This window comes from Oryctolagus cuniculus, chromosome 6 (genome assembly GCF_964237555.1).
Source record: "Oryctolagus cuniculus chromosome 6, mOryCun1.1, whole genome shotgun sequence".
In the NCBI taxonomy this organism is placed as follows: Eukaryota; Metazoa; Chordata; class Mammalia; order Lagomorpha; family Leporidae; genus Oryctolagus; species Oryctolagus cuniculus.
This window is the reverse complement of record NC_091437.1, coordinates 21,456,894-21,484,091: the sequence shown is the minus strand read 5'-3', so window position 1 is coordinate 21,484,091 and position 27,198 is coordinate 21,456,894. Positions and strand designations below refer to the sequence as shown.

At 44.9% G+C, this 27,198-nt stretch overlaps 1 protein-coding gene across 2 annotated transcripts in view; it reads left to right on the top strand.

The window, feature by feature from the left end:
* The first annotated feature begins 5,998 nt into the window (after positions 1 to 5,998).
* Positions 5,999 to 27,198, top strand: part of AFF4 (ALF transcription elongation factor 4) — a 96,569-nt gene continuing 75,369 nt past the window's right edge. The window contains exon 1 of one of the 2 annotated variants that reach the window (XM_051843317.2): positions 5,999 to 6,397. The gene's annotated coding sequence lies outside the window, so the exon portion shown is untranslated. The remainder of the gene's footprint in view (positions 6,398 to 27,198) is intronic. The other variant, XM_051843318.2, reaches the window with a different exon arrangement.

The window sequence follows — 27,198 nt, the reverse complement described above, 5'->3', positions numbered from 1 at the left end:
CTTTTAAAACTTTGCCGGAGGGCGGGCAGGGAAGCAAGAGCAGTGAATCCCATTAGGATGGGGGTGGAGCTTGACACTGGTGGATCGGCCATGTGGCTACCTGGCTTTCAGCAATGGCGGTGGGGGCTAGAGCCTAGGATGTAAATCAGGGTGTAGATCGCGCCATAGATAAAACTGTGTAACTCTGACTTTCAAATAAATAAATAAATTTTTAAAATTAAAAAAAAAAGAAAGATAATCATGGCCAAGAGCAGAGAATTTCAGTAGTTAGTAAGGCGTGGAGAAACTGGAATACTTACAGATTACTAGGCCTCCAGCCCTCAGCTGGAGGTTACTGCTTTTGATTTGTAACAATATGCTTAAAAACATCAAGAGAAGAATCTAACTGAATTTTGGAAATGTCTTCCAGGCAATGAATAGTCTCAGTTAAGATCACTTGCCAGTGGACTGATTACCAGTATTTGGCAGTACCTTTCTGTGTTTGCAGGGGGCTGGTGCTGTGGTGTGATGAGTTAAGCCACTGACTGCAGCATCCCATATGGGCACCAGTTACTGTCCTAGCTGCTCCATTTCCGATCCAGCTCCCTGCTAATGTGCCTGGGAAAGCAGCATAGGATGGCCCACATGCTTGGGCCCCTGCACCCACGTGGGAGACCTGGAGGAAGCTCCTGGCTCCTGGCTTCAACCTGGCCCAGCAGTGGTCATTGTGACCATCTGAGGATTGACCCAGTAGATGGAAGATCTCTGTTTCTCCTTCTCTCTCTCTGTAACTCTACCTTTCAAATAAATAAATATATCTTAAAGACAGCAAAATATATTTTCAAAAGTGAATTACAAGTAATCTTATTACAGATTAGCATTAACAGAAGAATATCTGAAATCGTTTCAAAACTTTTTAAAGATATATTTACTTATTTGAAAAGCAGAGTCAAAAGAGGGAAAGGGAGAGACAGAGAGATCTTCCATCTGCTGGTTTACTCCCCAGATGGCCACAACAGCCAGTGCTGGTCCAGGCAGAAGCCAGTAGCCAGGAGCTTCTTCCAGATCTTCCATACGGCTAGGAAGGGCCCAAGCACTTGGGCATTTTCTGCTGCTTTTTCCTGGGTCATTAGCAGGGAGGAGGCTCAGAGTAGAGCAGCTAGGACATGAATCGGCACCTATATGGGATGGCTGCATTGCAGGCTTTACCTGCCACATGCAAGATTTTAATAGTTTTTTTTTTTTTTTTTTTTTAACTTGAGAAGCAAAGAGAGAACTCCCATCTGTTGGTTCACTCCTCAAATGCCTGAAATGGCCAAGACTGGGCTAAAGTGGAAGTGGGGATCCAAAAATTCAATATAGTTCTCCCAAGTAGGCAGCAGCACCCTCCCAGAGTCTGCAATACCAGCAAGCTGGAGTCAAAGGCCAGAGTGGGCATCGGGGCATGAACTAGTAGCTAGGAGCTTTGTGTGTCTTTGTGTCTGTCTATATTTCTCTTTCTCTTAAATAATCATTGTTAAAAAGCTCCCTCAAAGATGTTCATGTGTTAATCCCTGAACCCTGCGAATATATGCTATTTTACATGGCAGAGCAGAATTAAGGTGACAGATGGAATTAAGGTTATTTATTCATTTGATCTTAAAATAGGGAGATTAAATTCTTGATTATCTAAGTTGGCCCAAAGTTATCAGAAGTGTCCTTAAAGTTTATGTTTTTATATAATATATATGAGGGTATTTCAAAAAATTCATGGAAAATGTAATTAAAAGATAAATTCCGGGTTGGGCATTTGGCACATTGGTGAACTTACCACATAAGGATGCCCAGATTTCAAACTGGAAATATGGCTTGAGTCCTGGCTCCTGTGCTTCCCACCCAGCTTTCTGCTAATGTGCACCCTGGAACACCACAGATAATAGTTCAAGTACTTGGGATCCTTTTACCCGTGTGGGAGACCCTGGTTGAAGTTTTGGCTTCTAGCTTCTGGCTTTGGTCTGGCCTAGCCCTCGCTGTTGCAGGCATTTGGGGAGTGAACCAGTAGAGGGGATTCCTCTCTTTGTCCATCTCTTCCAAATAAAAAAAAAGAAAGAAAATCATAAAAAATAAGATAAAATTTCAGTTTAGTCGGCCATAGCGGCCACTTGGGGGTGAACCAACAGAAAAAGGAAGACCTTTCTCTCTGTCTCTCTCTCTCTCTAACTCTGCCTAAAAAAAAAAAAAAAAAAAAAAAAAAAAAAAATTCAGTTTAGGGGTGGGTGTTTCAACTAGCAGTTAAGATGCTGGTTAGGATGCCCACATTGAAAACGGGAGTGCCTGGGTGATAAATATGTTCTGTATCTTGGTTATGGTAGTGGTTATACAACTTTATGCTTGTCAGAAATCACAGAACTGTACATGCAAAAGGGTGATTTTCACTATAGTAAATTATATCGCTTAATTGTAAACAATACTTTCCTCAGAACTGCTACTCTAACAATAAACTATTAAAATCTTGCATGTTAATGAGACAATCTTTTTTTTCTCTTAAAAATAATATGCTGTTTTATGGTAGGTATTTCCTGCTGTTTCTGTATTATGCAATAATCTTACATTGTTCTGAACATGAAGTTAGAAAAAAAAATCTGTATTACATGGAAGCATCTGGCTAAATAAAAATGATGGAATAATAAAATGTTAAAAATTGGAAGTAAATTTAGATTTTTTTCCTCTCATTTGCTGAAAGAGTAGGAAATTCTTTTGTCTGTGTCACCAAGGCAAGATTCACTGAAGTGAGAAAACTCCTGTCACATCAGTCGAGCAGGGCTGCAAGGGAGGAGTTACCTGGTGAAGCCTTTGGGTACTGGCTCTTTTATGCACAAAAGTGACTATCTAGATTTAACAAATCAGGGGAGTAGAATAACAGCTACCAACCAATCAAATAGGTATAATGACAACCAATTAGGAGACTGGAATAACAACCAATCAGAGGACTAGGATAACAACCAATGTGGGGGTGGGGGGGGGCCAGCACTGTAGCAAAGCAGCTAAAGCTGTCACCTGCAGTGCTAGCCTAGCATCCCATATGGGCTCCAAGTACCGGCTACCACACTTCCAATCCAGCTCTCTAGTGTGGCCTGGGAAAGCAGTGGAAGATGGCCCAAGTCCCTGGGCCCCTGCACCCTCATGGGAGACCTGGAAGAAGCTCCTGGCTCTGGATTGGCGCAGTTCCGGCTGTTGTGGCCATTTGGGAGTTAACTACCAAGATGAAGGACCTGTCTCTATCTCTCTGCCTCTGCCTCTCAGAACTCTGCCTTCCAAATAAATAAATAAGTCTTAAAAAAAAAAAGAAGAAGAAGAACCAGAAGCAGGGATAAAAACCCTTAGAGGAATGGAATTGGTAATTCTATCTAGCCTATTGTCATGATTAAACGAAGGGTTGCTAAAGGCAGCCTGGGGGGTGGGGATGGGAAGCAAACACTTTGTTTAAAGCAGGAACATCTTATTTGCAGGAGAATGCTAAAGAAAAGTCCACATTCACCATACTTTCTCTCCTTCGATTTTTAAAGAAGGTCTCATTTGTACTGAAAAATTATCACAATCCTTTATGGAACAAAAAGCATAGTATTGTTTGGGTTCATCAAATAAAGTTCCAAAAGAAGCAAAGACACTTTATTAGAAGTCTTTAAAATATTTTTTCAATATGCATTTTAATAATCATTTACTTAAATTTATTATTGTGCAAAATGACAAATATTCTTTCCTTTTCCTATTTTCCTCCCACACCTTAAACAATATGGTAAATATTAAGCTTAATTCTAAAGAAAGCAAATGAAACTGGCAGTACTTCAATGTAATTTGGCAGTATCTATTGAAATTAAAAATATCTTTTGATGTAAGGATTCCAGTCTAATTATGAGGTAGGCACAATTGCCCAATGTATTGGATATTTCATGGCAGCTAAACTAAATACCCACCTGCAGCACACAATGGAATATTATATAGCTTCTAAGAAGAAAGAGACAGTTTTTTATTTACTAACATAGAAGGACACTCAAAATATTTTTAGCAATAAAACGAAGGACTGAACAGTGCCATGTAGCAATTGTGTAAAAATAACTATCAGGGCTGGCGCTGTGGCATAACAATACTGCTGCCTGCAGTGTTGGCATCGCATATAGGCGCTGGTTCTAGACCTGGCTGCTCCACCTCCCATCCAGCTTTCTGCTATGGCCTGCGAAAGCAGTGGAGGATGGCCTAAATCCTTGGGCCCCTGTACCCACGTGAGAGACCCAGAAGAATCAGAAGAATCATCCTGGCTCCTGGCTTTGGATCGGCTCAGCTCTGGCCATTAGGCCCATCTAGGGAATGAACCAGTGAATGGAGAACCTCTCTCTCTCTCTCTCTCTCTCTCTCTGCCTCCACCTCTAACTCTGCTTTTCAAATAAATCAATCGTAAAAAAAAACCTATCCCTGTATTTATATATATATATATATTTAAAACATATATATGGGAGGATCCATTAGAAAACACTAAATGGTTCCCTCCAAGATGAGTAGTTGAAAAGCAGGGATGCAGAAGCAATTATTTCTCATTCTATTAGGTCATGTTTTGAGTTTTGCATTAGCAAAATTCTTAATTTATACAGATAAAAATTTATGAAGATTAGATAAAGAGTGAGGCTTCAAAGAAATAGTAGGTGTTCTGTTAGAATTTTTTTTTTAATTTATTTATTTGAAAGGCAGAGTTAAAGAGAGAGAAAAAGAGAGACTCCTAGAGAAATCTTCCTTTTGCTGGTTCAATCCCCAAATGGCCACGACTGGGTCAGGCTGAAGCCAAGGAGCCAGGTGCTTCTTCCAGGACTCCCACCTGGGTACAGGGGCCCAAGGGCCTAGGCCATCTTCAACTGCTTTCCCGGGCACCTTAGCAGGGAGCTGGATAGGAAGTGGAGCAGCTGGGATGCCAACCAGCATCCATACGGGATGCTGGTGCTGCAGGCCTTGGCTTTACCTAATGGTACAATGCCAGCCCCCCGTTAGAAATTTTAAAACCAAAATTATTATATTTCTATTGGTGCTAGTGGATTACCAGCCTTGGGGGCTGATAAAAGCATGCGATTATGCACATTTCTTATATTACTTCATGACAATCCTCCCAAACCTTCGGATTTCATGAAAAACAATCTTTAAAACGGGTCCTTCAAAATAGGAAGGCTTAAAACACACACACATACTTCATGAGCCTCCCTCAAATAAAGAAAACAAGTAAGAGCCATGAGTTGACAAAGTGCTTTTCAAAGGATGGACAAGAGGTAGTCTCTCTGGACGGGCGACGCGCTGGGCTGAGACCCTGTGACCATCCTGAGAGGTCTCCTAACTCTGCCGTAAGTCTCGGTTCAATTCTGGGCGAGGAAAGACATGCAGCAAAGGGTTGAGAGTGACGTTCTAAAAAACCACTCGTGGAAGGAAGTGCTGAGCTGACAAGCAGGAGAAGAAAGGCGGCCAGCCTGGCTGCGTTGGAGCCGCTCCAGCGCGGTCTGCGCCGCCTCCCGCACAATTCCCTGTCCCTTGTGCTTTCCGCGGGACCTGCTCTGGATTCGAGGCCGGACGGCCGGGAAGCCGGGTCCACAGGGCTTCAGCTTGAGCCAGACCCTACCGAGGGGCGGCGGCCTGGGCCCCTCACCTCAGCCCAGAACCTGTCGATCCGGCTCGGCCCGCCTCGCCCTTCCGAACCTCACTAGCGGGCTACGCGCGGGAGGGCGTGCGCGCCCGGACTTGCAGGCCCGGTCCTGCCTGGCCAGCCCTGCCCGGCGCGACCGCCGTGCCCAGGGGCTCGGGTCTGAACCACCTGGGCGGGCCCTCGGCCGGCCTCGGGTCTCCGGAGCCGACAGCCTGGCACGTCAGCACCGCCGGGCGTCGGCTCCCAGCGCCGCAGGCCCGCAGCCCCCTAACTCTGCCGGCGGGGCGGGGCGCGGAGGCGTCACGTGACGCCCCGCACCCGCCCGGCCCCGGTCACATGGGTGGCACGGCCGCTGCGTCAGTCACAGCCCTGGCTGCGGGAGACGAGCCGCCGCCGCCGCCGCCGCCGCCGCCAGCGGACGGGGCGGGGATCGCGGTGCCAGGTCCTCGTCCGGCCGCCCCCGCCGCCTCAAACAGCAGCTCCCGGCTGGGCCCGACCGTCATGGAGCGGGGCGGGACCTCGGCCTCTGCCGACTGAGGTGCGCCGCTGCCGCCGCCGCCGCCGTCGCCTCAGCCGCCTCAGCCTTCCGAGGCCTCCGGAACCCCCGTCGCCGCGCCGAGCCCCTCGCCCTTGGCAGCCTGTCGCCGCCCCCTGGGCGGGCCCGAATGCGCGTCCGGTGAAGGTGCAGGCCCGGCGCCGCCGCTGCCGCTGCCGCTGCCGCAGCCGGGAGATGGTTCGGGCCTAGCGGAGCCGAGACTGGAGGTGAGGAGGGAGCGCCGGCGGCGCGGGGGAGGGGCCGGGGCGCGGGGCTCCCCCGGGCCGGGGCCGCCGCGCACGGCTTCGGCCCTCGTCTTCGCGTCCCGGCTGCCAGCCAGATGAGAACACAAACCAGTGAGAGAGAGAGAAAGGCCGACCCCGTCCTACCCAGCATTCCCAGAAACGCATCTTTGCGCCGCTTCGCCCTTCCTCCCTCGGCGCTGGATCCACTCCGTACCTCAGACAGGCCAGCGGCTGGTCTGTCAGTTTGTCAGTTTGCGCTGCCCTCCTCTGTTATGTTATGTCCAGGGAAAGAGAAAATAGGCCCAGATTCTGGCTATCAAGACCCAACTAGTTCTCGCCTGCCTTCTCGCGATTCTGCGCGCCTCCCTCTTTCCCCCTCTGCAAGAGAAAAAAGCGGGGGGGGGGGGCGGATTTCCGCCTTTAACTGGCGAAGGGGGGTGACTGAAAATGGGGACGTGGGGGTGCAGAGCTCGACGACCCCCGCAGCCTGCGCGCGGCCGGGGCCCCGCTCGGCCCCCTGGCTGCCTTTGGATCGGGCTGTCGCGGCCTTGCCTCCAGCTGCCCGAGCTCGGGGTTAATCTCGTAATTGACGTCAGTGCTTTGTTCCTTCCCCTCTTTGAGGATGGATCCTGGGGTGTAGGAGTTTGGGGGACGTCCCTTACTGCCTTTTCATTCACAGACGGCATCATCTATTGGGAGTTGAGAGAACAAATGCGAAATGGTTGTGTATGGAGTTCAGACTAGGGCCGGGAGTTCTATTTAGCGTTCTCAGAGTTGGCTCAGTTGCAATTCAGAATTGTGAGGGTTTTTTTTTTTTTCTTCTTCTTCTTCTTTCCCCCGGCCAACCTTAGGGAGATTTTTAAACTAAGGCCCGTGCCTTTTCCAGTGACCAGTGTTGTTCTTGATGGAACCTAAGCTGTAGGTGACTAGGCTGTTTGTAAATGTGACGTTTGAAATGTGTGCTGTTTTTTTTAGGGCTCAGAAGCCGAAAGCTGCAAGCTTTGTTTCTGTGTTGATTCTGCAAAGCTTTGTAAAGTGCTTCGTTTATTTAACTGTCCTTTAACCTATCGAAATGGAAACGTTTATGAGAACTTTGTTAATTTGGGATTTGATAAGGGGCCTTTGTGGCTGTGGGTCTGCCTGAAATCATCTTTGGTCATATATGCATAAAGAAGTGTTGGCAAGTGGCCACTTGGTTTTCAACAAAGCTGGCTTCTTTAAAACTCTCAGGTTTATTTTCCTTATTTATCACTGCATCTTTCAGTCTAGACATGAGAAAAAAAATCTCAAGAAGTTATTTTTAATTATATTTTTGAGTTAGCTTACCAGTTTTTTTTTACACCAGAAGTTTCATTTCGTTTCCAGTGGTTTGCAGACTTAGGACTTTAATTTTTGTTGGCTCTCTAGCAGTAGGCAAATTTTACTTGTAAGTAAAAATTTGCTTCACAGGGGAACAAGGTTGGAAAATCTGTTTGATTAGCTGTGTTAATTGGAACGTGGTCCACAATCTTGGGGTGTAAAGGTGATTGCAGTGCTTTGCTGAAGCTGTGTAGTTAAGAATTCGTAAAGACAGAATATTTTTGTTCCAGTTCACTCTCTGCTTGTCAGAGTCTCACATTCAGAGTCATACGTTATCTTCTCTGTTTTTGACTTACTCAAACAGCTGATATATTCTGCTGTGAATGTAGTTTTCTTGTAGTCTTTTATAATGTGTTTAGGGTGAGTACAGTATTAATTTTTCTATTTATCCTCCCCAATATTATATACAATTATTAGATTAATTTGAATGTGGTACTATTTTGAATTTGAAGCTACAGTTGTATTAAGTTACCCAATCTGAGATTCACAGTCAGGGTAGTGTAGGTTAAGAAAGCTATATGAGGAAGTGATTGGCATTTGAAGGGGAAGAGTGTCAGCTTCAGAATATGCAGGCTTCCAAAAGTTATGGATCTTAGCTTTTTTGAGGAGGTAAGGCGAATGTCAAGGTTTTATGTGTACTACCTGACAGGAACAAAGAAAACAGGTATTTCTTCTTTTGTGGCCATCTACTGGTTTAGAATGGAGTCCAAAATGAATGAGGCCTCCCTTTTCTTTGTAGTATTTCCCATACAATCAGAGAAGCGTTCTGAAGTATTGAGAGCACACCTGAGCAGTAACTAAGAAGTGCAGTGTAGTGTATTTCAAAAATTGATGAGTTAGATTTTATTTTTTAAGTCAGCCCTATTCTAAGGGTATCTTCTGTGACAACTTTTCTGTGTACTATAAAGGGTTTCTAGCTTCTCCCCACTACTCATTATGTTTTACTCATTTTCTTTTTCTCTGATAATTTGGAATGATTCTATTTGATTTCTGGGAGGGTGTTGGCCAGCCTCAGTTATTGTGAAATAAGATGTAGTTAGTGAGTAAAGACTGCTTAAGGCTAACGTGACCTATTCCCTTGGTGATTTTTCCTTTGGTTTAAGGGAAGCACCCCCACTCCCTACACATACCCACCCATCTTGCTTTTTTGAAGTGATTCTCTAATACTTGGAAGAGATTGGTAATGAGCATTCTAGGTAGTAAGTTTTGGCTGATCCTTTGCGTTCCTTTTTGTCTCGATGTTCATTTTCACTGGCATCATATCTGGAGAATTTTGATGGTACTAGCACATAGAAAACATTAGAACCACTGAATTTAGTTCCAAAATATTCCAAAACATTTTAATGTTGGGATCACTATTCTATTTTTGAAGGGAAAAAAATTTTACTTGAGATCTACCTGCTGTATCAATTATACTTTATTTAAAAAGCATGTAACCTTAGGAATGTCTCCAGGAAGGCATTTCCTGTAACTTTACTGTTCTTGAAGTACCTGGTGAATCATGGTGTGGATTTTAGGCAAAGAAACAGTTTGTTAGTGAGTACTGCTTTGAACTAATTATTATGGTAATTATTTCCTAGTATAGGTGAAAGAACCCCCATCCAAGATTTTGGGGTAAAGTCAGAGACTGACATGCATAGATTGCCCTGGGAAGCCAGTGCATTTTGGTTACCTCGAGATTTTGGTGTGCTGTCCTGGGACCTGGCTGCCAGGGACTGCTTCAGGTTGAATGCCTCTCCCACCGTTTGGTCAATTTGGAGTTGCCTGGTGGGTTATGATGGTTCACTTTGACTCTCCTCATGTAATTATTAGGGAAGGGAGTTCTGTGGAAAGCTGAGATAGACAGCCTTCTTGTCCTTTGACCGTTGCTTCTGTCTCCTCCATCTGGACTATTGGTTTTCCATTTTCATTTTCTACCTGGTAAAATTTGACCATCTTTTTAAGACCTAATTTAGGTACCATTGTCTTCCTAAAGTTTTGCTTGATTCTTCACTCTGTGCCAATTGTGATCTACTTTCTTTGAATCTCTGCATCATGTTGCATTTATGGTAGTTATTTGTTATGCGGCTATACTGGAAACACAGACTGCTGGGGTACATCAAGCACAATGTGTCAGGGAAGACACACTAAGAAAGGAAAGATTCTAAGTGTTATAGCATTTCATTAAGTATCTAAAGATGAAGATTAAAACAGTAGTTACAATTTTATACACTAAAAATATTAACACCAGTTACTTAGTGTCATCAATATGCAGGCGGTGTTCACATTTCTTTCATTTCAGTTCTTGTTCTGTTTTTACAATTTGTTTGAATTAGGATACAAAGAAGTTTCATACGTTACATCATAAAACCCTCTGTTTTATTTTCTGAATCTGTAGACTCTATCTTTTTGTTGTAACTGTTCTCACACTATTGGTTTGTTGAAAATACCAAGTCTTTGAGAGTTCTCAGAGTCTGAATTGTGCTGCTGGCATCCCTGTGGTTGCATGTGTATTCCTCTCTCCCCTGAATTTCATGTAAATTAACTATATCTAGAAACTTTAGGCTGGCGCCGCGGCTCAATAGGCTAATCCTCCACCTAGCAGCGCTGGCACACCGGGTTCTAGTCCCGGTCGGGGCGCCGGATTCTGTCCTGGTTGCCCCTCTTCCAGGCCAGCTCTCTGCTGTGGCCAGGGAGTGCAGTGGAGGATGGCCCAGGTACTTGGGACCTGCACCCCATGGGAGACCAGGAGAAGCGCCTGGCTCCTGCCATCGGATCAGCGCAGTGCGCCGGCCGCAGCACACCAGCCATGGCGGTCATTGGAGGGTGAACCAACGGCAAAAGGAGACCTTTCTCTCTGTCTCTCTCTTTCACTGTCCACTCTGCCTGTCAAAAAAAAAAAAAAAAAAAAAAAAAAAAAGGAAAGAAACTTTGTAGAGTTCAGACTTGAGCATTTTTTAAAAGACTTTATTTATTTGAAAGGCAGAGTTACAGAAAAAGAGGGAGAGGCAGACATAATCTTCCATGTGCTGGTTCCCTCCTCAGATGGCTGTAATGACTGGGGCTGGGCCAGGCTGAAGCCAGGAGCCAGGAGCTTCCTCTGGGTCCTCCATATGAGTGAAGGTGCCCAAGGGCTTGAGCCATCCTCCACTGCCTTCCCAGGTGCATTAGCAGAGAGCTGGATCAGAAGTGGAGAGCCGGGATTTGAACCAGTGTCCATATGGGATGCTGGTGTTGAGGTGGCAACTTAATCTACACTATAATGCTGACCTCTTGAATTTTTTAAAGGCAAAATACTAATTCGATATTGTTGTGTGCTTCATTTACTTTTTTTAAAATTTTATTTGTTTGAAAGGCAGAGTTATAGAGAGGGAGAGGCAAAGAGGGAGAGAGGGAGAGAGGGAAAGAGAAGAGAGAGTAAGGTCTTCCATCCTCCGATTCACTCTCCAGATGGCCACAACAGCTGGAGCTGCACCAGTCTGAAGTCAGAAGCCAGGAGCTTCCTCTGGGGCTCCCATGGGAGTACAGGGTCCCAAGCACTTGGACCATCTTCTACTGTTTTCCCAGGCCATAGCAGAGAGCTGGATCAGAAGTGGACCAGCCAGGACTCAGACCGGCACCCATATAGGCCACTGGCACTGCAGGTGGTGGCTGTTCCAGCTGTACCACAGTGCTGGCCCTTCTTGTTTACTCGAATCTTCAGCCTTATTCTTATTTCTATCATGCCAGAGATAGTGCTGTTACTGAGGCTGTCTGTAATCTATGTATTGCCAAATTATATGTTCATTGATTTCTTTACATCTTTCTATAGCTGATACTGTTAACCATTTTCTCCATATTGTTTTCTTCCTTGACTTTTATGACTACCTCTTTCCTACCTTTTTTTCTAATGGCTATTGTTCTGTACACACTGTTAGTTCTCTGCTAATCCTTTGATATTGGTAGTTCTTGATATAGATATTGCTATTGGTAGTTCTGGATTTTAGCCTTGGCCTTTTCTTTTTTCTCTTCTTGGTGATCTCATACATTTCTGTTGCTGTATTTTGTGAGCACCAAAATTGCTTCATCTAACTGAGTACCTCTTTTTTTTTTTTAAAGATTAATTATTTATTCGAAAGTCAAACTTAGAGTGTGTGAGTTGGATATCATTCCATCTTCCATTCGCTGGTTCAGTCCCCAAGTGGCCACAACAGCCAGAACTGGGCTGGACTAAAGTCAGGAGCCTGGAACTCCATCCAAATCTCCCCACGCGGTAGCTGGGAGCTAAGCACTTGGGCCATCTTCTGATGTTTTCCCAGGCACATTAGCAGTGAGCTAGATTGGAAGTGGTGCAGCCAGAACTTGAGACAGTGCCCTTATGGGATATTGGCATTTCAGGCAGTGGCTTGACCCTCTGTGTCACAACGCCAGCCCTCTGAATACATACCTAACTTAAGCAAAAAAAAAAAAAAAAAAAAAAAAAAAAAAAAAAAAATTTAATTTGTGGTGAATATACTAGGTACCTATGAATTCTAAGAAAGATGATCAAGCCATAAGAGGGCAACTGCAACTCAGGAACAGTTGGATCTAGGAGCTCAAAAATCTGATTGGGAATGTCTGTCATCTAAGATACAATATTCAGTTAGTTATCTCTTGCTGCAAATAGATTTTAATGCTTACTAATATCCTCTGAGTTTTGGGTCTTACCTTCTGCCATCAGACCTGACTTCTTGGATCATCAGCTTTGGTTAGGATCCTATATTGCAGTAACACACTTTAGTTGTGACATCCTGTGAAGAACTGGAGTAAAGGACACTTTAAAGCCTAACTGTCCACCTGGTTTATCCTGTGGCCATTTTGTACATGTTCATAGCCCTACTGTTTTCTAGGTATAGTAAATATTTTTTGTTTACCATAATCTATGTACATCGGCAAATACCCTTGTTTCTTCTTCTATGAGAGAGAACTGATTTTCATAACTAGCAACCACATCCAGATGTCACTGGTCCTTTTTTTTTTTTAAATCAGAGTTGCAGAGGGAGAAGGAGAGACAGAGAGAGAATTTTCGTCTGCTGGTTCACTCCCTTAATGGCTGCAATGGCCAGAGCTGGGTTGCTTTGAAGCTAGGAGCCAGGAGTTTTTTACGGGTCTACAGGGGCCCAAGGAAATGGCCATCTTCTGCAGCTTTCCTAGCCACATTATCTGGGAGCAGGATCAGAAGTGGAGCAGCTGGGACTTGAACTGGTGCCCTCATGGAATGCTGATGTTGCAGGTGGCAGCTTAACCCACTGAACCACTATACTCCGAGATCACAGTTCTTAAATTCCAAATTCTAAAGTTGATGTCCTCTGTTAATATGGCCTAGATAGGGTTTGTCACAAGTCTGAAAACTGTGACTAAGTACTGAATGTAATCATCTCTAACAACAGATACACAAAGTTTAGGGGAGAAGAAGGTATCATTGTCCCAAAATTTAAACCAGACCTCTCTGGACAGACACAGTATAAGGTAAATGATAGAACTGGTTCTTTGTGTATGCTGTGATTTGTTGGATCACTTCTTGCAGACATAATGGATTCTTTGGTCAGCCAAGTGAAGGTTTTCAACTCTGTCCACTGAGGTGATTTTCTTTGTCTGTTATCTTTTTTTTAAAGAATTGAGAGACCAGCTTACTAACTTCTCTTGTATAATACTCTGTTTATTTGAAAAAGAGGGCTCTCCCATCTTCTGGTTCACTCTCCAAATACCCACAATAGCCAGGGCTTGCCAGGCTGAGCCTGGGAGCTGAGGACTCAGTCCAGGTCTTCCACATGAGTGGCAGGGTCCAAGCGTTTGAGCCACCACCTGCTGCCTCCCAGAGTGCGCATTAGCAGGGAGGTGGAATGAAAGCAGAGTTGGGACTCAAACCCAGGCACTTCAATATGGGATGCAGATGTCCCAAGTGGTAGCTAAACGGCTGTGCCAAACACTTATTCCCTCTATTATCTTAGGTTAAGGTTAACACCAAGAAGACATTTGGGAAAACATTTGAGGGGAGGGTAATTCCTTAGCATAAGAGTTGGTAAATTTTGATCCAGTAGGCCTAGTACAGTCTGCTGCCTGGTTTTATATGTTGTGTGGGTTGACAGTGAGTTTCAAAGTTTTTAAATCAAAACATTGTTTTTGGTAGGTGAACGTAACAGGAAACTAAAATTTTAGTGTTCATAAATAAAGTTGTGTTATAAAAAACAGCACATGGATTTGTTTATGAATTGTCTGTGGCTGCTTTTGCTGCCATGGAGGGAGAATTGCATAGCCTACCAAACCTAAAATATTTACTGCTTGGCCTTAATAAAGTTTATTGACTCCTGCTTTAGCAAATCAGGTGGAACTTGAGGCTGAGGATTGTCTTAAGATTGAACAGTTAGTTACAGGCTCTCTATTTACTTTGGCATCTATTAGAGGTTTTTTTTTTTTGTTTGTTTTGTTTTTTTTTTTTTTTTGGTGTGTAGACTGATATATATTTATATATTATATGAAATGTGTAATATTATAAAACAATTATATATAGATTTCTAGAGTATATACTACATGGTATAAATATATATGGCACATTGTACAGTAGTAATGCTGTTTCGTATTATATACTCCATAGTATGTATAGTGTGTATATTTAGTTACATATGCGATTACCTGAAAAGGTTTGTGTAAATGGAATTAAGCTTATTTTGATGCAAAATTTTAAAATTTATGCATCATTCTTTCATAATGCACATTTTCCATGAACTTTCTGAAGGACACACACAACAGGTGAATCTGAGCATTGACCTAGTTTTACTTGGGAAATCTAGCACCCTTGATCAGTAGTACCTTGAGAGCAGGATCATATTATATTACCTTGGAACATGTTTGTTCTTAATTCGATTTTGTGAATGGGGAGAGAATTTCCAGAAAAGCTGGGCATAAGTGAGGCTAGAAACTTATCAGTTAGTCTCTGGAAGTGCTCAGCACATATAGATGAATGATTTTACTGCTTCTCAATCCCCTCACTTCCAAATCTTAGTTTTCCCCCCTTTCCCTGGGGAATGCTGCTACTAATACCACTCTTCCAAGAAATCTGCAAATGGTTCCTTTTTTTTTTTATGATTTTATTTATTTATTTGAGAGGTAGAGTTACAGGCAGAGAGGAGAGACAGCACGAAAGGTCTTCCATCCACTAGTTCACTCCCCAAATGGCCACAACGGCCTGAAGCCGGGAGCCAGGATCGTCTTCCAGGTCTCCTACGCAGATGCAGGGGCCCAAGGACTTGGACCATCCTCCACTGCTTTTCCCAGGCCATAGCAGAGAGCTGGATTGCAAATGGAGCAACCGGGACTCGAACCGGTGCCCACGTGGGATGCCGGCACCGCAGGCGTTGGCGTTACTTGCTATGGCACAGTGCTGACCCCTCTGTTTTGCTTTTCACATCTAGCTGGCACTCAGGATTTTAGTTGTTTAACATGTTTGAATCCAAGTCCTTTCTTGACATTACCAACATTTCTATTGTTTCTGCCTTAATTCAAGTCTTCATTTCTCACCTGAATTATATAATAGGTTGTTCATTTGTGACTTTATTGCAGTCTAATCTTCACCTTGTAGCAAAGTGATTTTCCTCTGTAAACTGCAATTTTTTTTTTTTTTAATTTGACAGGTAGAGTCATAGACAGTGAGAGAGAGAGAAGGAGAGAAAGAAAGGTCTTCCTTTCGTTGGTTCACTCCCCAAATGGCCGCTATGGCCGGTGCTGTGCTGATCCGAAGCCAGGAGCCAGGTGCCTCCTCCTGGTCTCCCATGCCGGTGCAGGGGCCCAAGCACCTGGGCCATCCTCCACTGCCTTCCCAGGCCACAGCAGAGAGCTGGACTGAAAAAAAAAAAAAAAAAAATATATATATATATATATATATATATATATAGAACCAGACACAAGACTCCATATTTCAATGATTAAATGCATCGTTGGTCAAATTTTATTAATCTTATCTTAAATTTTGTATTTTGAAAGTTTTATATCTAGACTTATATCAGGGCTTTAAGATGAGCTTAAATCCAATTTTATGGTTTTTTATTTTTTATTTTATTTATTTTTTATTTTTGACAGGCAGAGTGGACAGTGAGAGAGAGAGAGAGACAGAGAGAAAGGTCTTCCTTTACCAGTTGGTTCACCCTCCAGTGGCCGCTGCGGTCGGTGTGCTGTGGCTGGCGCACCACGCTGATCCAAAGCCGGGAGCCAGGTGCTTCTCCTGGTCTCCACGTGGGTGCAGGGCCCAAGTACTTGGGCCATCCTCCACTGCCCTCCTGGGCCACAGCAGAGAGTTGGCCTGGAAGAGGAGCAACCGGGACAGAATCCGGTGCCCCGACCGGGACTAGAACCCGGTGTGCCGGCGCCGCAAGGCAGAGGATTAGCCTATTGAGCCGTGGCGCTGGCCCCAATTTTATGTTTATACTATAATTAATGTAATAAGAATAATTGAAGTAAATACTCAAGTTCTGAGAATTTTTTTTTTTTGCCTTTTTTTTTCTTAATGATTTATTGTATTTATTTGAAAGACAGAGTTACAGCGAGAGGTAGAGACAGAGAGAGAGAGGTCTTCATCTGCTGGTTCACACCCCAGATGACAGCAATGGCTGGAGCTGCACCGATCCAAAGGCAGGAGCCAGGAGCTTCTTCCGGGTCTCCCACGTGGGTGCAGCAGCCCAAGGATTTGGACCATCTTATACTGCTTTCCCAGGTGCATTATCAGGGAGCTGGATTGGAAGTGGATCAGATTGGACTTGAACTGGCTCTCATACAGGATGCTGGCATTTCAGGTGGAATCTTAACCCATTGTGCCATAACGGAGAACGTGATTTTTTGCCTTTAATATAGCATCTTGAACAATTCAGTTTGAGAAACAAACTCACAGGCTTATTAGTTCAACCCTTTGCAGTCATCTTTAGTTTGTACCTCCTGCCGATCTTGCTTCCCAACTACTTCCATTCTCTGGGCTTACAGTACCCTCTCCTCTTCTGGGCTATTGCACATGTTGTTCTCTCTGCCTGGCACAAATGCTCCTCCTAGGCAGGCTAGCTGCCAGCAGATCTTACCTAAGGTGAGAGACAATGCACCTGCTGGAACAAAGGTAATTCATGTAGCTTTTATTTGTATATCTTTAGCTCTAGTGCAGTCCCTGGCACAGTATATTCACCAGTTAAGTAGTTGTTGAACGAATTGCATTAACAGTAAAGCCCTGTCCTGAAGAGGCAGATTTTATTTATAGTTTGTGAACTTTGAAAAGTAAAGGATTGGGCCGGTGCTGTGGCGCAGTGGGTTAACGCCTCAGCCTGGAGCGCCAGCATCCCTTATGGGCACAGGTTCAAGACCTGGCTGCTCCACTTCCAGTCCAGCTCTCTGCTGTGGCCTGGGGAAGCAGTGGAAGACGGCCCAAGGCCTTGGGCCCTCGTACCCATGTGGGAGACCGAGAAGAAGCTCCTGGCTCCAAGCCTTGTGTTGGCGAAGACCAGCCTTTGTGGCCAGTTGGGGAGTGAGCCATCTGATGGAAGACCTCTCTCTCTCTCTCTGCCTCTCCTCTCTCTGTAACTCTTTCAAATAAATAAATAAATCTTTAAAAAAATAAAAAAAAAGTAAAGGATTTAAGTTAAAACAGAAGTGGATCATTTCTGCACATGTATTTTCCTTGCAATTTTTTTTTTTCTTTTTGACAGGCAGAGTGGACAGTGAGAGAGAGAGACAGAGAGAAAGGTCTTCCTTTGCCGTTGGTTCACCCTGCAATGGCCGCCGGGGCCGGCGTGCTGCGGCCGGCGCACCGCGCTGATCCGATGGCAGGAGCCAGGAGCCAGGTGCTTTTCCTGGTCTCCCATGGGGTGCAGGGCCCAAGCACCTGGGCCATCCTCCACTGCACTCCCGGGCCACAGCAGAGAGCTGGCCTGGAAGAGGGGCAACCAGGACAGAATCCGGCGCAATGTTATTTTTATCTTAGATATATTATTTTAGAAAAACTACTTTTAAAAACAGTGGAAATAGCCGGCGCCGCGGCTCCCTAGGCTAATCCTCCGCCTTGCGGCGCCGGCACACCGGGTTCTAGTCCCGGTCGGGGCGCCGGATTCCGTCCTGGTTGCCCCTCTTCCAGGCCAGCCCTATGCTGTGGCCCGGGAGGGCAGTGGAGGATGGCCCAAGTGCTTGGGCCCTGCACCCCATGGGAGACCAGGAGAAGTGCCTGGCTCCTGCCTTCGGATCAGCGCGGTGCGCCGGCCGCAGCACGCCGGCCCCGGCGGCCATTGGAGGGTGAACCAACGGCAAAGGAAGACCTTTCTCTCTGTCTCTCTCTCTCACTGTCCACTCTGCCTGTCAAAAAGAAAAAAAAAAAACAGTGGAATTATTAGTGTCATTATTGCTTTAATGAATTATTAATGTATTATTAATATGTGAGAAAAAGATCTTTTTAAAAAAGATTTATTTATTTATTTGAAAGGTAGAGTTACAGAGAGGCAGAGAGGCAGATGTCTTCCTTCCGCTGGTTCACTCCCCAGATGGCCACAACGGCTGGACTGCACCGATCTGAAGCCAGGAGCCAGGAGCTACCTTGGGTCTCCTGTGCAGGTGCAGGGGTCCAGAGGCTTGGGCTATCTTCTACTGCTTTCCCAGGCCATAGCAGAGAGCTGGATAGAAAATGAAGCAGCCAGGACTTGAACCTGCACCCATTTGGGATGCTGGCACTGCAGGTGGTGGCTTTACCTGCTATGCCACAGCACTGGCCCCCAAAACCTTCTTTTTATTTTATTTATTTGAAAGGCAGAGTTACAGAGAAAGAGAGGGAGATACAGAAAGAGTGAGTGAGATCTTCTGTCCTCAGGTTCACTTCTCGAATGGCCACAGTGGCTGGGCCTGGGCTTCTTCCAGGTCTCCCACATTGGTGCAGGGGCCCAAGGACTTGGACCATCCTATGTCACTTTCCTAGAAGCATTAACAGAGAGCTGGATAAGGAGTGGAGCAGCTAGGACTCGAACTGCCCTGGTATGGGATGCCAGTGTTGCCGACAGCGGCTTAACCCATTATGCCAGGATGCCAGACTCGAGACCTTTCTTAATGTTATCAAATACATCAAAAATCTTAGGGAGCAAATGAGAGACTATCTGTGGGTAGGAAAAGATGAATAACATCAGGTTCTTTTTTTTTTTTTTTTTTTTTTAAGATTTGTTTTATTTATTTGAAAGGTAGAGTTACAGAGAAAGGAAAGATATGGAGAGAGAAATCTTGCATCTACTGGTTCACTCTCTAGATGGCTGCAAAGAGCTGGGCCAGAACCAGGAACCTGGAGCTTCAACCTGGTTTCCCATGTGGGTGCAGGGGCCCAAGTACTTGGGCCATCCTCTGCTGCTTTCCCAAGCACATTAGCGTGGAGTTGAATCAGAAGAGAAGCAACCAGGACTCAAACTGGTGATGATAAGGGATGCTATGTCCCAAGTGGGAAGCTTAAAACATTAACCCAGCCCTAACATTATATTCTTTTTTTTTAATTCTTAAACATTTATGTATTTATTTGGAAGGCAGAGCAACAGAGAGAGGGAGAGTCAGAGAGAGATCTTCCATCTGCTGGTTCATTGCCCTAATGGCCTGAACTGAAGCCAGGAGCCAGGCAGGCACTTTGTCCAGGTCTCCCATATGGGTGTGGGGGCACAAGGATTTGGGCCATCCTCTGCTGCTTTCCCAGGCACATTAGCAGAGAGCCGGATTGGAAGCAGAGCAGCTGGGACTTGAACCGGCACCCATATGGGATGCTAGCACTGCAGGCCATGGCTTTACTTGCTACACCACAGCGCAGGCCCCTTATGGTAAACTTTGAAATGGATATGTGCATACATTACTCAAATACCTTTTAGGATTTTAGATGCTTGGATTTTTTTAAGTTAACAGTGCATCATTTAGTTGAATTTATTTACTTTTTAAAAAATGATTTAATTTTAATTTATTTCAAAGACAGAGACAGACAAATGCTTCTTCCACTGGTTAACTCCCCAGTGTCTGCAATTGCCAGTGCTAGGCCAGGCTGAACTCATTCTAGGTCTCCCACTTGGGTGATCGGGACCCAAGTACTTGAACCATATTGTGCTGCTTTCCTGGGCTCATTAGCAGGGACCTAGATTGGAAGCAGAGCAGTTGAGACTTGAACTGGCACTCTGACGTGGGATGCTGTCCTTGCCAGAAGCGTCTTAACCCTGTGACACACTGCTGGCCTCAGAGCTCCGACTTTTAAGAAGTCTGGTATGATGAGTGGGAGGAGCCAGAGAGGCTGGGAAAACTGGGAAGGCTAGGTGTTCTATTTTATGTCAGGAGTCACGGATGGCTGACTGGTAAAGTGATAAAGTGGTTGTTGGATGTAGCAACCTGGAAATCACTAGTGATCTACAAGGAGTGGAATGTGGCAAGTTGGAAACAGTGGAATGTTGAATTCTGATTTGGTACAACATTTTGGAAAGCATTTTAGGTAGATCTACAAAAAATAAAGATGCTTAGACTAAAACGTAGTAGTTCTACTTCCAGTTACCTGTTCTTGGAAAATCTCATTAGCACAAAGAGAAATGCATAGCAGTTATAATTACAGCATTGTTTATAATGGCAGAAAAAGAGGAAACTACCTAAATATTCGTCAGCTGGAGAGTGGTTAACTAAACACAGCATTGAAAATAAATGAACTGGGGCCACTGCTGTGGCAGAGGGGGTAAAGCCGCCGCCTGCAGTCCCAGATCCTCCACTTCCAATCCAGCTCTCTGCTGTGGCCTGGGAAAGCAGTAGAAGATGGCACAAGTCCTTGGGCCCCTGTACCCACGTGGGAGATCCGGAAGAAGCTCCTGGATCCTGACTTCAGATCAGTGGAGCTACAGCTGTTGGAGGCAATCTGGGGAGTGAACCAGCGGTTAGAAGACCTCTCTGTCTCTCTGCCTCTGTTTCTCTGTAACTCTACCTTTGAAATAAATAATTAAATCTTTTAAAAGAAAAGAAAAGGAACTATAATAACATATGTCAAGGTGAATTTAACCTCATAATGCTGAGGATTAAAGAGGCTCAGAATCTTTCAAATATGCCCCTTTTTATAAAACTGAAAATCATAGGCCGGCGCCGCGGCTCAATAGGCTAATCCTCTGCCTGCAGCGCCGGCATACCGGGTTCTAGTCCCGGTGGGGGCGCCGGATTCTGTCCTGGTTGCCCCTCTTCCAGGCCATCTCTCTGCTGTGGCCAGGGAGTGCAGTGGAGGATGGCCCAAGTGCTTGGGCCTTGCACCCCATGGGAGACCAGGAGAAGCACCTGGCTCCTACCTTCGGATCAGCGCGGTGCGCTGGCCGCAGTGCGCCAACTGCGGCAGCCATTGGAGGGTGAACCAACGGCAAAGGAAGACCTTTCTGTCTCTCTCCCTCACTGTCCACTCTGCCTGTCAAAAAACAAACAAACAAACAAACTGAAAATCATGCAGATGTTTTAGTGTCTTGTTTAGGGATATGTACACGTATAGTGAAAATATAAAGAAATTTATGAGAATGATGAACACTAAAATCAGGATAGTGGCTATTTCTGGTGGGGGAGGAAGCATACTAGGTATGTTCCAGGAAGAGTGCAACATGGTCTTAACTGTGTTGAGGATGCTTGATTTCCTACAGTGGTTGATACATAAACAAGTGTTATATTGTCCTTATTTTTTTTTTTAAGAATTATTTTATTTGAAAGAGTTACATAGAGAGAGCATGAGAGGCAGAGAAAGAGAGGTCTACCACCTGCTGGTTCATTCCTCATTTGGCCACAATGGCCGGAGCTGTGCCGATCCGAAGCCAGGAACCAGGAGCTTCTTCTGGGTCTTCCATGTGGTACAGGGGCCCAAGGATTTGGACCTTCTTCTACTGCTTTCCCAGGCCATAACAGAGAGCTGGATTGGAAGTGGAGCAGCCGGGACTCGAACCAGCACCCTTATGGGATGCTGGCAATGGCAGGCAGCGGCCTTACCCGCTACACCACGGCCCCGGCCCCAGCCCCTTATCTGTTTTGGGGGCAACTTTTTACAAAATGAATGGTTGCTGAGTGTTTTTGTGAAGCCTGGCCCTGAAGGAGAGTAGAGAAGAGATAAGGTGGTAGCTGGAGGTAAGGAATCAATGAAGACATTTTTTTTTTTTTTAAAGAATATGTTTGATCATGGAAAGGATTCATTGGAGAGCGAGAAGATCAAGTTGCTAGAGAGAAGGCAGTGACTGATAAAGTTCCACAAGATAGACAAATAGGGATAATTTTGTTTTGTTTTGTTTTGTTTTGTTTTTGACAGGCAGAGTGGACAGTGAGAGAGACAGAGAGAAAGGTCTTCCTTTTCCGTTGGTTCACCCCCGAATGGCCGCTATGGCCGGTGCGCTGTGGCCGGCACGCTGCGCCGATCTGAAGCCAGGAGCCAGGTGTTTCTCCTGGTCTCCCATGTGGGTGCAGGCCAAGGACTTGGGACATCCTCCACTGCTCTCCTGGGCCACAGCACAGAGCTGGCCTGGAAGAGGAGCAACTGGGACAGAATCCGGCGCCCCAACTGGGGCTAGAACCCAGAGTGCCGGCGCCGCAGGTGGAGGATTAGCCTAGTGAGCCATGGTACTGGCTGATAATTGTTTTTTGATAGGAAGAGAGCTTTTTTTTTAACCTTAAAGGAGAATAGATGTAGATGCCAATAGTTTGAAAGCTGATGGTTAATGGGAAGCTTTCTGATTTTTACTTTATTTATTTTTTTTAATATTTATTTTTTTGAAAGAGTTACATCAAGAGAGAATGAGAGGCAGAGAGAGAAGTCTTCCATACGCTGCATCACTCCCCAATTGGCCACAACGGCTGGAGTTGTGCTGATCCAAAGCCAGGAGCCAGGAACTTCCTCCGGTCTCCCACATGGGTGCAGGGACCCAAGAATTTGGGCCATCTTCTGCTGCTTTCCCAGACCATAGCAGAGAGCTGGATTGGAAGTGGAGCAGCCGGGCCTTGAACTGGCACCCATATGGGATGCTGGTACTGCAGGCAGTGGCTTTACCTGATATGCCACAGTGCTGGCTCAAATTTATACTTTATTTTTAAAAATCTTTATCTTAAGACAAAGTCATTTGTGGAATGGAAAGTGGCTTTGAAGGAAAGTCGTAAGATTGCAAGAAGTACTTGCAGAATAGGAAAGAGCAATCACCAGACAAAAATCAGATGATTTCGGAGAAGCTTTGTGGACTTAGTTGGGTCTGATTTGTGTAGTAGGATGATGAGAAACTCAGATAATAATTAAAGATGTGATGAAGAAGGCAAAAATTGTGTGGAATTATCTTTGCATCTGTGTTCTTCACCAAATCACTTTATATTTGAAGGCTAGAAAAGTCTCATGACTAACTTTGGGGTGAGAGCCTCTGTGCCGTGTACTGTCTTGGGATAGTATTCTGTTAGTTTTGTTCTGATCTCTGAGTATACAATTGTTGTTTACCTGCCTCGTAGGAAGTAGCTTCTTTAGACTCTATAATGAGTAGAGAAATCTTGCCAAATAAGGCAAGATAGGTTTCCTTACCAGGAAGCTTTATACTTTAACAGTGCGTTGTGAATTTACAGTTAAATAGCAGCTGTTGTCTTTGGAGTTTGAAGGGATTTTTTTTTTTTTTTAAGATTTATTTATTTGAGAGGCAGAGTTACAGACAGAGACAGAGAGGGGTCTTCTATCCGCTGGTTCACCCTCCAATGGCCAGAGCTGGGCTGATCAGAAGCCAGCAGCCAGGAGCTTCTTCCTAGTCTATCGTGGGAGTGCAGGGGCCCATGCACTTGGGCCATCTTCCACTTCCTTCCCAGGCCATCAACAAAGAGTTGTATTGGAAGAGGAGTAGCCAGGATACAAACCAGCACCCATATGAGATGTCTACCACACACAAAAGCTTAGCCTACTACACCACAGTGCCGGCCCCTGAAAGGAATTGAAATCTTAGCTCAAGTCTCATTTTGAGTTTCAGAGTTCAAATTACTCAATAATCTGGTAGTTGCATGGCCCCATTTTTCAGTAAGAAAATTATTCTAAGAAACAGTGTAACAGATTGATTTCCACTTAAAAGGGGAAAGTTAAAAGTTATACATTTTACCTTTAACCTGTTTAGAATTTTTAAATTAAACTTTTAAAGAATTACAATATATGTGTTTATAAAAAATTGTAGGGGCCGAGGCTGTGGCATAGTAGCTTAAGCCTTTGCCTGTAGCACTGGTATCCCATATGAGCACCAGTTCGAGTCCTGGCTGCTCCTCTTCCGACCCAGCTCTCTGTATGGCCTGAGAAAACAGTGAAGGATGGTCCAAGTGCTTGGACCTCTGCACCCACTTGGGAGACCTGGTGCAATCTCCTAGCCCCTGGCTTTGGATCGGCCCAGCTCAGGCCATTGACAACCATTTGGGGAGTGAAAACTTCTCTCTCTGTCCCTCCCTCTGTGTCTGTAACTCTGTATGTCAAATAAATAAATCTTTAAAAAAAATTGTAGAAGATGAATTTCCAGTTGATTGGGAATGCACATTTAAATTTTCAATAGGTGCTAATTTTTATTGTAAACTATACACATGAAATTTATCATTTTAAATATGTAATTTGGTGACTTTACATATATTCATAGTGTTGTACATCTGTCGGCACCGTCCATTTCTGGAACTTTTTAATTATCCCAGAAATACTGTAAAACAGTATTTCTCCGTTCCTCCATCTCTGTTCTGTTTTCTGTCCCTGTGAATCTGCCTATCCCTGGTGTTTGATATTAAGTGGAATCTTTTTTTTTCTTTTTCTTTTTTTTATTTGACAAGTAGAGTTAATAGTGAGAGAGAGAGAGAGAAAGGTCATCCTTCTGTTGGTTCACTCCCCAAATGGCTGCTACGGCCAGCACTGCGCTGATCCGAAGCCAGGAGCCAGGTGCTTCTTCCTGGTCTCCCATGCCGGTGCAGGGGCCCAAGCACCTGGGCCATCCTCCACTGCCTTCCCGGGCCACAGCAGAGAGCTGGACTGGAAGAGGAGCATCCGGGACTAGAACCTGGTGCCCATATGGGATGCCAGCACCGCAGCTGGAGGATTAACCAAGTGAGCCACGTTGCCGGCCCCAAGTGGAATCATATATGTGTGGTGGTGTCTGGTTTATTTCATATAAATTTTTAAAATTCATCCATGTTGCAGCATGTATCAGAATTTCATTACTTTTTTTTTTTGCCAAATAATATTCCCTGGTTTGTGATATATATATATATATATACACACACACACACATAGATATACACATATAAATTTATATATATATTACTTTTTCTGCCAAATAATATTCCCTGGTTTGTGATATATATACATATATATGCATATATATATATCACATCTTGCCTATCCATTAAGCTGTTGGTAGACACTTGGGTTGTTTCCATCTTTTGATGATAGTAAATAATGCATTTATGAATATTTGTGAGCAAGGATCTGCTTATTTCCCTTTTCTGATTCTTATGAATACTACCTGGGGATAAGATTGCGGAATCATATGGTAATTCTTTGTTACAGTTTTGAGAAACTGTCAGACTGTTTTGCACAGCAGCTACACGATTATACATTTCTACCAGCAATGCATGATGGCTCCAATTTCTCCATATGATTGCCAACATTAATTTTCTGTAATTTTTAGAAAAGATTTATTTATTCAAAAGGCAGGATACAGAGAGGAGAGAGGGGGGAGGAAGACACTGAGAGAGAGAATCTTCCATCTGCTGATTCACTTCCCATACCACCAAAATGGCCAGGTCTGGGCCAGAATGAAGCAGGAATGGGGAGCTTCCTCCAGGTTTCCCATATGGGTGCAGGGGCTCAAGGCTGTGCATTGGGCCATCCTCTGCTGCCTTCCCAGGTGCATTAGCTGGAGCTGGATCAGAAGTGGAGCAGCCAGGACTCACACCGGTGCCCCTTGGGATGCTGGAGTCAAAGGTGGCAGATTTATCCACTACACCACAATAGCGGCCCCTCGTTTTCTGTAATTAAAAAAAAGAAAACAAAAACTGTTAACAACCATCCTAATGGGCATGAAGAGACATCTTACTATGGTTTTGTAGTTTGCAGAGTGTAAATTTTATACTTATTTGGTTGAGTTTGTATTCCATTTGATTAATGGAATTATTTTCTAAATTTCTGTTTTGGTTTGTTTATTGCTTTGATGCGTGTTTAGAAAAACGTTTGATTTTCTATGTATTGATCTTCTGTCCTGCATTTTTGCTGAATTCATTTATTAACACCAATAGATTTTTAGTGGATTCTTAAGAATTTTCTGTATACAAGTTAATCATCTTACCTCCTCTGTTCTAGTATGGATGCTTTTTATTTACTTTTCTTGCATAATTCCTTTTTTTTTTTTAAGATTTATTTATTTGAAAGTTGTGGGGAGCAAACCGGACTAGACTGTTACTGGAATTAAGACTTATTCTATGCATCTGCTCTCCCACAATATGGCGCTGGGAGAAGAGAAAACAGCTTCCGCACAGCTGCCTCCAGTTCAACCAATTAACTGTAGGACTTGCTCCTGATTGGAGAGCAGCGTACTCGGCGTGTGGGCAGCCGAGTTGGGATTGGCGGAGGAGGACTATAAAGGAGGAGAGAGACGGCATGCACCAGGAACACCTATGGGGAACATCTAAGGGGAACACCTGTGCAGCCCCCGAGAAGAGCCGGCCGGCGGTGTGCCGCTCCCCTGCGGAAGTGGGGAATGTGGCCAGGGGGAACTGCCCTTCCACGGAGGTGGAAGGGATAGTAGCCAACCCGGGAAGAACCAGCAGCAAACCCGGGGAGGGCCGAGCAGACGAAAGAACAGCGCAGGGTCCTGTGTTGCTCCTCCACGAAAACGGGGAGCGACATAATGGTGCCGTGACTCGGATAGGAAACTTAGGAGGGAAGAAACGGGAAGAAGTGGAAATTACCGGAGAGAGAGACTAGCAAACAGCCTAGGGAAAAGCCGGACGAAAAGGGTGCCGGAAGAAGCTGTTGAAAGCCTAGGCATAGATTCGGATACGGACTACAGGGGGAAGCTGGGAGAAATCTCTAAGGTCGAAAGCGAAAGTGAAAGCTAGAACAAACAGACTCGGACGCGGACTGTGGGGAGAGGCCAGGAGAAATGAGGGAGGAATATCGTTGGAGGAAAGCTTGGGGAAACATACCGGGTAGAGAAAAATGTTAGGGAAATTGAAGCCGCGGGGGGCAGGCCGAGGCGGAGACGAAAGCCACTTTGGGGTTCTCAAGTTAGCCCGGGAATAGGGGGCGAAAAGTTGAAACCAGAAGCTGAGACGCAAGCCAGGTTGGGATCCGTCTGATTAGCCCGGGGAGCAAAGGACGGGAAGCCAAACCGTGGGGCGGAGACGTAAGCTGGGTTGAATTCGCCAGGCTAGCCCGGGGAACTTGGATTGAATGCTAGTGGCGGAGACGT